This window comes from Haliotis rufescens, unplaced genomic scaffold, assembly GCF_023055435.1.
Source record: "Haliotis rufescens isolate VD_foot unplaced genomic scaffold, xgHalRufe1.0.p SCAF_20, whole genome shotgun sequence".
NCBI lineage: Eukaryota > Metazoa > Mollusca > Gastropoda > Lepetellida > Haliotidae > Haliotis > Haliotis rufescens.
The window spans coordinates 1,616,528-1,628,567 of NW_025963891.1; the positions used below are offsets into that span (position 1 = coordinate 1,616,528).

At 42.5% G+C, this 12,040-nt stretch overlaps 1 long non-coding RNA gene across 1 annotated transcript; it reads right to left on the minus strand.

Annotated features, from left to right (window-relative positions):
* Window positions 1-4,242: 4,242 nt before the first annotated feature.
* On the minus strand, window positions 4,243-7,692 carry LOC125382646. Its single transcript, XR_007222500.1, has 3 exons — window positions 7,565-7,692; window positions 5,594-5,704; window positions 4,243-5,325 (listed from the first exon to the last, which is right to left on the minus strand). It is a non-coding gene; the product is annotated as an uncharacterized LOC125382646 (long non-coding RNA).
* Window positions 7,693-12,040: the final 4,348 nt, after the last annotated feature.

The window sequence follows — 12,040 nt, forward strand, 5'->3', positions numbered from 1 at the left end:
GTTTCAAGGTTTGCCAGGGCATGCATGCATCAATTCATCTAGAACATCCTTCTAAAGCATTCATGAACCAACCATGTATTCCGTCTACCTGTCAAGTGCATCCATTCAGTTCTAATGCGGCAGAAACATTCACCCATCAAGACGTCTAAGTCATCCATCTCCCCACCTACGGTCTCCATCTATCCATCCTGGCTGCCCACGTCTCCGTCCATCCATCAGAGTATCCATGTAGCACGTCCATCAACCATCCATCCGCCCATCAGTCTGTAGCATCCTGTCTACACACTTAATAGGCCAAGGGAACAAACATATGTACCGAGATTGATACAGTCGACTGCATTAAGTCCCCACCATATTACCCAATCTGCCCCGAGTCTGCCCTTTTTAATAGCTAGTTGATAGTACAAAGATGTGAAAGAGAAAATTGCGTGAAAGATAGCACTTCAGATTAATGCGTCACCATGGAAACGTGGAAATCTCTACGGATTAGCAAGTATTTGATGACAATAAAACCCGCCCCAATGCTCCCGATCCTTTAGATTAAGATCTGTCAAGACAGAAACATCTCACCGTGGATGATGTCGTTAATGTGCGTGATGTGGGTCGGTAATTGAACAAGGATGTTGCCGCGAATGACTTCTGTCTTCGGGTCAGATGGCAACAATCCGGTTATAAAACTTTGGCTGATGTCATGATGTACTTTGTTTAGATTTAAAAACAAAGAACGAAAACGCCACGTTAAGCCCCATTTGCCTTTACCTCATCCCATCTCACAAGCAGCGACATGCGTTTATGAATGTATGTGATGTATATATTCTGTCACCAAAGTGAACCTCTTTTATCAATATTCCAATATCACTGCGGGGGAGAGAAATGAAGCTTCACACATTGTACCGATATGTGGAATCGATCTGGGGCCTTAGGCTTGACTAGTGAAAGCTTTAACCCCCCAACCCCCCAACCCCCCCCCCCCCCCCCCCCCCCCGCCCCTCTGACACAACAGACAGTGACATCCCAACATTTTATTTTTTTGTACGTCTATGTATTAAAGTGGACTAAGTCAATTTAGACTTGTATTCGGCGTTTATACTAACATATGAGTTTTGGAATTGAGTTACTTGGACAATAGGACTTATCAGAATATTATACACACCGGAAGTAAGAAAGCGTCCGCAATGCCCGCTTACAAAGGGAGCTGACGTTCAAAATTCTAATATCCGGAAGTGATTGACCAATTCCTCTACCCGTATTTAGCCCTCCCCCCTCCCTGGCGAGTTGGCTCCCTAAGGAAGGTGACCAGCGGTCATGCGCCCTCGGACATACCGGAGACTTAACAATGGCGACGTCTCTCAGATACGCAGACTGCGTAGCCGTGGTGAGAGCATTAACTTCAAAGTACCTTTACTAGAATTACCAGGGAAAGATTAAAAATTACCTCGAACAGAGCTTTGCCAATCATTGTAATAATATCGTCGAAATGATCGATAGTGATGGAATAGTGGGACTCTCGGGTTAATAGCATTAGAGAGGATAATAGGTCGACCGCCACAGAGCTGAGAGAGCGGTCGGCTCGATTGCTTACATACTAGTTAACGGTCATCACGTTATTTGCGAGCAAAAGGTCCGCATTTCATATAGTTCTGATTAGTAGAGTAGCGACGTTGATGAGTTCGGAGTGGGGTATATAAAGGCATTAGCATCGCTATCCCCAAGGCTCTGGGTTGTTGTCGTGAATTTTTGGTTGGACTTGTAACATGACAGTGAGTGTGTTTGTGAGTGTGTTTGTGAGTGCGTTTGTGAGTGTGTTTGTGAGTGTGTGATGACAAGATGGTATAGAAATGCATTTCTAAAACAATGATTTAGTGCTGTTGCGCCGTTTTAGAAGCCTTACGTCGGGAAATAACAGAAATAGGATTGATGTATGCGGATCAAGACGGTTCACCTATTTATTAATTACAATATCACCAGACACTCTTCAGTATAGAAACGACTCATGGCTATAAAAGTTGGGTGGGTGAAGGTTGTCTGAAGATTTGGCAGATTTTAACCGTCAAAAACGTTTGTTGTGTGTTCGATTATCAGATTCATCCCGATTTTGACCATTGGTTTGAGTGTTTCCTCCAAATTGTTAATACACAGCTTTTCTCAAACTGTCAGCTTATTATAAGGGAAATCCTGTTAAAACAAGCAAATAGCCCGCCATCAACCGAGAGAATCCAGACTTTGAATGAAACTCCCACGGTTCGGGGTAATCAGAGAAAATATTTTATCTTAATCTTTATTGTGAAGATTACTTGAGACGAAGTTGAACTAGGTAATGTCAATTTGTGAGAACCTGGCCTTTCCTAAGTTAGGAACCTGGCTCTCAAGCTCTTTGGCAAACCAGACTTTTTATAAAAAGAAGCATTAGGAAATTCATCGCAAAACACACCTTAAACTTTACAGACATCATCCATCCTTTGATCTATTTCGCCTGATATTGGCACAGATGTAGACGGAATATCCGCGCATATAATGGACCCGGAAGTGGTCGTGTAGCTCCCTATACACCGGATGTCTACGCTTTCCTGGTCAGGCGTAGGGATACAAGAAAGCAACAGAATGAAGGCCTTGGAAATACTCTGCTCAATGGCCCTCATTTTAGTTTGCTTGATGAAATCAACCAGGATGGAATTGGTTCCGCTCTTGTAGTATATCTTAAAGGGATTCGCAGACCTTATTTAGGAATTCTACATAGTGAAACTATAATACCCATATAATATGGTCAAAACATGTGCCTGCCATTTTTTCAACGTCCGTAATGAAGTACCCATTGAAGTAACATTATGAACTAAAAGCCCTAATGCTCTTGACCGGTGTTAAAGGACTCTAATGGCCAGAATGTTAAATTCCAGTTTGACCCAAAAAGAAATATTTTGTTTTAGCCTCGCCTGGTGATATCATAGTGTCACTCGGGACCTTTAACTTCGACTTTAACTGTTTCTCATTGAGATGAATAACGACAAACACTAATGTATAGCAGGTGCCCATTTTAAAAAGAACTTTGACTTTCAGAAGCCAAGCACGCATCCTTTGAAACTACATGCACACTTATAAGGAAGGTTTCTTCCGATACATCTCACGTTAAAGAAACGATATTGAATTCTGCCTACACACCATACTGAAAAGAAACCTCTGACAAGCCTTCAAGTATAACACGTTGCCCACGATATCGAAACTCTCAACACTGTCCTTGTTTGACGTTAATTCAGTCGCATATAGTCCTCTAACGGCCACAAGAAGCGTCTCCTCTAACAAGCTGTACATTATAGCGACAGTAAACTCCTCACCCACCTAGATTGTATGACGTTAACAAGGTTATCCATACTCCTAACGCAGCTGCGACAAGCGCATCCTCAAACACGCCCGAAAGCAAAGGGATCCTGGCCAAGCAATAAATACATTTTGCCAGTTCAGTGTCATTCAGTATAAAGGAATCGATAGAGACGTGAGATAATTGATGATGTGATTGATTTTGTTGACGTAATCATATATGTTCTGATCACTTGTTTAGAGACGCTCGGGCGGCTCGCTAACGTCCCAACAAGCTTTCCTAAGTCCAAGTGATTCGAATCCATCAAACATTAATACGGCGTTGTCTTCTTGTTCTGTATACCTGTACCATGTCAGCTGAGCCAACCGCAATAGAGGCGGTGCATGGAGCTTCGATAATAACAGTGCCGGGAGCTCTCGCACAACCTGTTTCAACGTGATATTAAGTCAATACAACTACGCATCTAAAACAATTTTCTCCATCGTTTTATCGACACTTTTGTGAAAGCTTTTGTGAAAGAGCATTGTCAATAATCGAAATCCGTCATTTTCTGAAACAGTGCGTAAATGTCGATAACATTGTATCAGTGTATTAGATAGAGACTTGGGGGTTTACGGCCAGTGTTGTATTTGTTGAGGAAATGGTGTTTGTAACAAAATGTTCCTGTGTGTTTGCAGAAGACGTGATCTTGTATTGTAGCAATGTATTGCATTTACTAACGATCTGAACGATACTAATGTAGTTATTGTTGTTCTGTAAAGACGTATAATGCATTTGATAACTTGATTTACATAATTATACAATATCCAATAAATACTGGAATCTAATGAATGATAGTGTAGGATTCAAATTACAGTTTTATTGAGCGTTGTAACAACAAGCGAGTCCTATATGGTCACGTTGTGTGGAGTTTTCCTTGGCGTCCCTGTAATGTCGCTTGGTTGTCGGGTAGAACAAGCGTTCTCAAAGGTGAGGATCGTTTCTGTGAGCTAACGAACCGCCGTCATATTTAGATGATGAATTTACTAATCACAGATTGTTCTGAACATTTTGTTAAATTGTGTACACAAAGGCTCATTTTATAACTGCAGAATATATTTTGAAACCACTCTTGTACAAATATAGAATTGCAGTTTCTAGATACGGATGCACATCACATGAATTAAATATTGAAACGGGAAGATATTCCAAAATCCCAAAGGAAATTAGGTTGTGTAAAATGTGTAATCTACAGCTAATAGAGGATGAGTACTATTTTGTTCTCATATCCCCATTTAAAGAACTGCATACCTACACCCATCAAAGTACCAATTTCCAAATATATTTAAGTTTAATGAATTAATGTCTTCTACAAAATTATGTTCTGAAGCCTTTGACTGCGTATATATCCAATGCAATGAATTTTAGAAATGATAGTGAGTGAGTATGGTTTTACGCCGCTTTTAGCAATATTCCAGCAATATCACGGCAGGGGACACCAGAAATGGGCTTCACACATTGTACCCATGTCGGGAATCGAACCCGGGTCTTCGGCGTGACGAGCGAACGCTTTAACCACTAGGTTACCCGACCGCCCCTTAGAAATGATAAGATGAATGACTTAAACAAGAAAAAATCAATATGTCCACCCCTATCCATAAAGATATGTACTATACGCCTATGGCCTTTCAGTATTTCTGTAATAAAGATTGATTGATTGATTGAACTAATCACGGCTCAAGTCATCACCTCCCAGTTTGTCCCAGTCATGTCAACACAGTCCAGTTATGTAAGAAAAGCCACTGTGAAGCTGTTCGAGAAAGCGAATGCTGTTTTCCAGAGATTTGCCTTTTAAATGATGTTTGAATAATCTGCTCAACCACGCACACCAGTGTGTAATAGCAGGAACAACAACCCACGCCGTCGGAATATACCACGACACACACTTTCAATCCTTCAACTTTACAGCTTGTCGGTGATTAACAACAATCGGTGGGATTATCCCTGACACACCAGACATCTTCGTGATAGACCTGTAATACAAGGAGAATGAACGGCAAGGAACTATTTTTAAGCTCTATACATCAATGTAATATGTGTAGGCTCAATGAACTATTAAATAACGTTCCCAATAAAGTTAGAGTGGGTGTCTCCAAGAAACAGAAAACACTGTAAAACATGCGTATCACCCTCGTCAAAGGCTCGCATAATACAGTTCATGTTCCTAATATAATCTGTATTTAGAGTTTGTGTCATTATGCTTCCATTATAAAAGTGAAACATATTGAAACGGCATTTTACCCTCATGATAATCGCGCTCTGTTTGACTCCAATCTCCATGTTGAGATTCTGCATCCATCTGTGTCACGACCATCTTAGTGGTTTCAGAGGTTTGGGTCACCTATTTGTATCCTGTTTATTTATAACAAAGTCGACATGAATATCATTTCAGCAGAGCCCTTACTTAGCACGAAGTAGCGTATTATACAGCACGTACATTTGAAACTCACTGATATACAGTGATGATATTAACAATTTGCAATATATAACTATAACGAAAGAAATCCCCGCGGGCTATATAATAGTATACCCGTATGGAAAAAGTAAGCTTCATGGTTAAACCATATAAAACCCACCTGTGTCATTAGCCTATTAAGCAAGGATAAGATGAACAACTTCTTTATTACAATTAGGAGCGACGTTTCGGTGTAGGTTCTAACACCGTTAAAAAGCAAGTGATGTATATTACTGACTTCACCGGTCAATATGTTTACTACCCTTATGTGTACATAACAGGCTTCTCCACTCCAGTGTAACTCCATCTGATATCTACTCTATTGTATAAACACTGCCTCCTACCTGTCTATATACTGGTCAACCGTACTCTGTACATCACTTGATTACGGTGTTAGAACCTACGCTGTATACATCGCCAGCAGGGCTCGAACCCGCATCGTGTCATTTAATAACCACCCGTGGAAATCCGGGGTAGAATAGGTGTTCAGCAACCCATGCTTGCCTTACAAGGCGACTATGTTTGTCGTAAGGGGCGACTTACGGGATCGGGTGGTCAGGCTCGGTGAATTGGTTGATGAATGTCATCGTATCACAATTGTGAAAATCCGGGTTAGAATAGGTCTTCAGCAACCCATGCTGTCTGAGGCGACTATGCATGTCGTAAGAGGCGACAAACGGGATCGAGTGGTCAGGCTCGCTGACTTGGTTGATGCATATCATCGTATCCCAATTGCGTGGATCGATGCTCATGATGTCAATCACTGGATTATCTGGTCCAGACTCCATTATTTACAGACCGCCGTCATATAACTGGAATATTGCTGAGTGCGGCGTTAAACAAACAAACAAAATCTGCAAAAGTTGACCTCGACTGAGGCATAACAGGATAGAGTGGTGTAAAGAAAACTATTTAATATAATATCAGATATTTGTATAATCCTTAAACGTTAAAACATGAAATGAAATAAAAGGTATAATGTGTTACATTGTGTTGCCTATAAAAAATGTCCTTGTTAAGGTATTAGATAAAGAGGAACATTAATGTGTCTTTGTTAAGGCCCCTGCATTTCATATAATCAGCTTGTTCTCAGAGCATGCAAACGATTGTTAGTACTCGTTACAAACCCACGTATTTGTACCATGCATTGTAAAGATCCTTGCGAGAAGTCCCCGATCTGAAACCTATTGACCATTAATGGGTCATTTTATGGCCGCAAACTCCAACCACCAGTGCAAAGCGTCCAGGAAATTGATGCAATGTCCCCCGTGAATAGCAACTGTCGCTACAACTACGGATACAAATTACAGGGAATGAAGCGGTCATCCATGGTTATCAACCGATACCGATTTTTAAATTACATATTTTGATGAGTCACTATACGGGCATTTACAAAGCGAACATGTCCACAACCACCTCCCTGAACTTTCATCTTCACAACCGGGGGCGGTCGGGTTGTTTCGCAGTTAATGCGTTCCCTCGTTACGCCGAAGATCCGGGTTCGATTCTCTACATGGGTCAAATGTGTGAAGCCCATTTCTGGTGTCACCTGCCGTGATATTGTGTGAATATTGCTAAAAGCGGCGTAAAACCATCCTCAATCACTCAAGTCTTACGACAAGCTACGGAGTGCTGGGGACCTGTTCTCACCCGGGTCCCCAAGAGCCTCGAAATGATATGTAAAACAGATTTTCATTGCTGCCAGGGACGTGACATGTGTCTGGGTTAGGGCGTCTTGCCTTGTCAACTCTGTTTACCTCATTGTAGTTCCGTTCAGCACTCCTTGCAGCATACCGATTTTCACCCAGGCCGTGACGCAACTTTCATCATTCAATGCAGTACACTCGCCGCTATATGTCTCCCGTCTTCAAACATGCAGCGCGGACTGCCTAGAATCCTGCGTACAGAGATTTCACAATTTCAAAAATAGCATTGTCTGTTTCAAAGAAAATGTAAACGTTCTATTCTTCAACGTTCTTATTAAAACAATTGCCGTAAAAAAGGTTTCAGTGGAATTTCTGTTTTTCTAAAAGATCGACATCAAATAATTGCTCCAGCAGGAGTAAGAGTATTACTCCTGACAGTCTCCCGCAAGGCAATAGAAGCAAGAGGATTTTAGGACTAGTGGAATCTCAGCGAGGCAATATAATGAGGAATAGTATTGAATAGACTCTTACACACTCCGCAAGGAAATACTGGACGAGTTCGATTTAGTTTAAACATATTTTATTCGTAAAAAGTGAATGGGATTGGGTACAAAATCTCCAACAGTAAAGACGTGTATTGGAAGAGTAGGACTCGTAGATTCTCCACGAGGCAGTACTGGAAGAGTATTATAGGACTCGTGGACTCTCCGTGAGGCAATAGAGGAAGAGTATTACAGGACTAGTGGACTCTCGCGTGAGGCAATAGAAGAAGAGTATGATAGGACTTGTGGACTCTCCGTGAGGCAATAAAGGAGTGAGTGAGTGAGTGAGTATAGTTTTACGCCGCTTTTTGCAATATTCCAGCAATATCACGGCGGGGGACACCAGAAATGGGCTTCACACATTGTACCCATGTCGGGAATCGAACCCGGGTCTTCGGCGTGACGAGCGAACGCTTTAACCACTAGGCTACCCGACCGCCCCCAATAGAGGAAGCGTATTATAGGACTCGTGAAATCTCCATGAGGCAATAGAGGAAGAGTATTATAGGACTCGTGGACTCTCCGTAAGGCAATAGATGAAGAGTATGATAGGACTAGTGGACTCTCCGTGAGGCAATAGAGGAAGAGTACCATAGGACTCTCGGACTCTCCGTGAGGCAATAGAGGAAGAGTATGATAGGACTCGTGGACTCTCGGTAGGGTAATAGAGGAAGAGTATTACAGGACTAGTGGACTCTCCGTAAGGCAATAGAGGAAGAGTATTATAGTACTCGTGGACTCTCCGTAAGGCAATAGAGGAAGAGTATGATATGACTCGTGGACTCTCCGTGAGGCAATAGAGGAAGAGTATGATAGGACTTGTGGACTCTCCGTGGGGCAATAGAGGAAGAGTATCATAGGACTCTCGGACTCTCCGTGAGGCAATCGAGGAAGGGTATGATAGGACTCGTGGACTCTCCGTAACGCAATAGAGGAAGAGTATTACATGACTAGTGGACTCTCCGTGAGGCAATAGAGGAAGAGTATTATAGGACTTGTGGACTCTCCGTGAGTCAATAGAGGAAGAGTATTATAGGACTTGTGGACTCTCCGTGAGGCAATCGAGGAAGGGTATGATAGGACTTGTAAACATATTTTATTCGTAAAAAGTGAATGGGATTGGGTACAAATTCTCCAACAGAAAAGACGTGTATTGGAAGAGTAGGACGAGGCAGTACTGGAAGAGTATTATAGGTCTCGTAGACTCTCGCGTGAGGCAAGAGTATTATAGGTCTCGTAGACTCTCGCGTGAGGCAAGAGTTTTATAGGTCTCGTAGACTCTCGCGTGAGGCAAGAGTATTTATAGGTCTCGAAGACTCTCGCGTGAGGCAAGAGTATTATAGGTCTCGTAGACTCTCGCGTGAGGCAAGAGTATTATAGGTCTCGTAGACTCTCGCGTGAGGCAAGAGTATTGTAGGTCTCGTAGACACTCTCGTGAGGCAAGGGTATTGTAGGTCTCGTAGTCTCTCGCGTGAGGCAAGAGTATTACAGACTCGTGAACTCTCCGTGAGGCAATGGAAGGGATAGTATAATAGGATTCGCTGACTCTACTGTGAGGCGAGAGTATAATATACGACTAGCGAGCGATGCTCACATTCAGTTCAAAATTGTTACCGCCACACTTCGCCTATTTCCAACGAATGACCCTCTAAATTAATATTAAGTGCCTAAAGAGCGTTGTGTCTATAATAAGAGAGTCGGGAAATGAGTCGGGAACTGTAGCTTGGCATGAATTAGTTGAAAAAATACATTGTAATGTCAGAGGCGGTTGGAAGGTCACGCTTGTCGTCTGCCACCAAGTAGCTGGAACCCCGTACAACAAATCCGGGGCTGGAGTGAGGTTTTGATTCGCTTTCATTTACAATTCCCAACAACGCTAGCGCATCAGTAATGGGCTGTGTATCGATCGACAGTGTCTGTTTTCGGATAACGAACCACAATCTTCCTAATGCTCCACTGCAGCTCGAAATAGCGCCGAAGCGATCACGGTTCATTTTTTAGCCGCTGCAACTTGGTCATATATCTCGTCCTCTGGATGACAGCCGTGATTTTCACAGTCGGAATGGTGCGGGAATATGTCGGTACTGCGCGAGACAAACAACCTCTCCTTAACAACAACAGTGTGCAGATGGGGACCGTCAGCTGACGGAGAACAGAACAGAGGAGAAATAAATCCACCATCAATGGCGGCTGCAGTTCAAACATCCACAACCAGACGACCATGATTTGCACGATGAGATGGCTTTAAAGGAACATCGCGAGCGCGCTGGACTTGGGAGGGTATTTGAAAACGTGCTTAGTTATTATGTCCCCTGGATCAACTAGGATCTCATGTGACCTATGTCCAGATCACTTGGGCGTGCAACAGCCTTAATGCCTTGTCAGAGAAACCCGCGATCTTTTCTGTCTATGTCTCCTCGAGCGTTTTGAGATTACCCCACTGAGATCAATGCAGCCTACTTACTTAAGTAGTGACCCGGGGACTGGAGCAAATAGATTTAAGGATTTCTTGCATTACGTGTTTGTCATGATAAGAATCGCCTGTATACGGATTAATTCAAAATAAATATACTTTGAATAATGATTGATGTATACTAGTAAGTGTTGAGAACATTAACAATTTTTTTTTTTTGCAAAGGGTGACATGTTTCTACAATAAAAATTGAGTTTAAGGGACCATACAGAGGGAAATGGCTTCGAAAACGTCACATTTAATTATTTTCTGTCCGATCTAGAAAATACTGTCGGAGGCACGGATGGCCTTGTCGTTTTGCAGAGTTCGCTCTGATTGTATTTCCAGGTTTGACAGCACCAAACCCGCTCTCGAGGGTTTCACCCAAGTGGCAAACTTGCATCACTTCCGGTTTTCCTCCCACATCAAACTGATACCCCGTGATATAACTGAAATACTGTTCAAAGCTGCGTAAATTCAACTCACTAACTCATTCACAAGAAGACACCATGACTACTTCCATTTGGAATTTAAACAAATATAATCTTTGTTGAAACCTGTGTACTGTTACTGTAAACTCTGGGGAGGACCATCTTGAAACTGGAATACAAAAGCAATGAAAGCTCGGATATTTGATACACACCAGCATGAGGTGAAGTAAGGTAAAATGAGGTTTCGCGTCGCGTTTAAGATAATTGCACTTATATGGCAACGCACATGCACGAGTAGGTGCGCACCCCATTGCAACCGAACACCACCACACCACCATCACCTTCCCGCGGATCACCCAGTGTATTTAGAAGCGGAGCGGTTGATGTTCCATTTTCTAATTGAATGGATACATTTTGAAATGTCGTTAGAACCTGTGCTTTATAACGGCTTAATCAATTTTTTTTTTAAAATAATGCTACATTTCTACTCTCTTGGGATGGAAGCGCATACATGCAATCAGGAGACCTGCATCTGACACTTGATTTATTACGCTGTGACACGAATGTGTTGCGTCTTTATGACCCTGTCATACAACCGCTAGGTGGCGTGACGATACAGTCCATAATGTACTTGTTTCACTCGGCTTGTTCCGCTACCTACATACCACCTCGGTCAGTAGTGTTTGTTTGTTTGTTGTTTAACGCCGCACTAAGCAATATTCCAGCTATAAGACGACGGTCTGTAAATAATCGAGTCTGGACCAGACAATCCAGTGATTGACATCATGAGCATCGATCCACGCACATGGAATGCGATGACATGCATGAACCAAGTCAGCAAGCCTGACCACCCGATCCCGTTAGTCGCCTCTTACGACAAGCATAGTCGCCTTTTACGAGCAAGTATGGGTTGCTGAAGACCTATCCTACCCCGGATCTTCACGTAGAGTGGGGATACTGCAGAACGTCTCTGTTAATCACGTCATGCCAGATACGGTATAAAATGACAGCTTGAGTACAGGTTGTCCTGCGCTTAACAAAGTCACGACATGGGTGAAAAACTGCCGATGTGACACTACACTTTAACTGTTCCTAGTAAACACTGTGATTTGAACACAAAAGTAAACGGAAACAATTTGAATTGTTACTGTAATACAATACT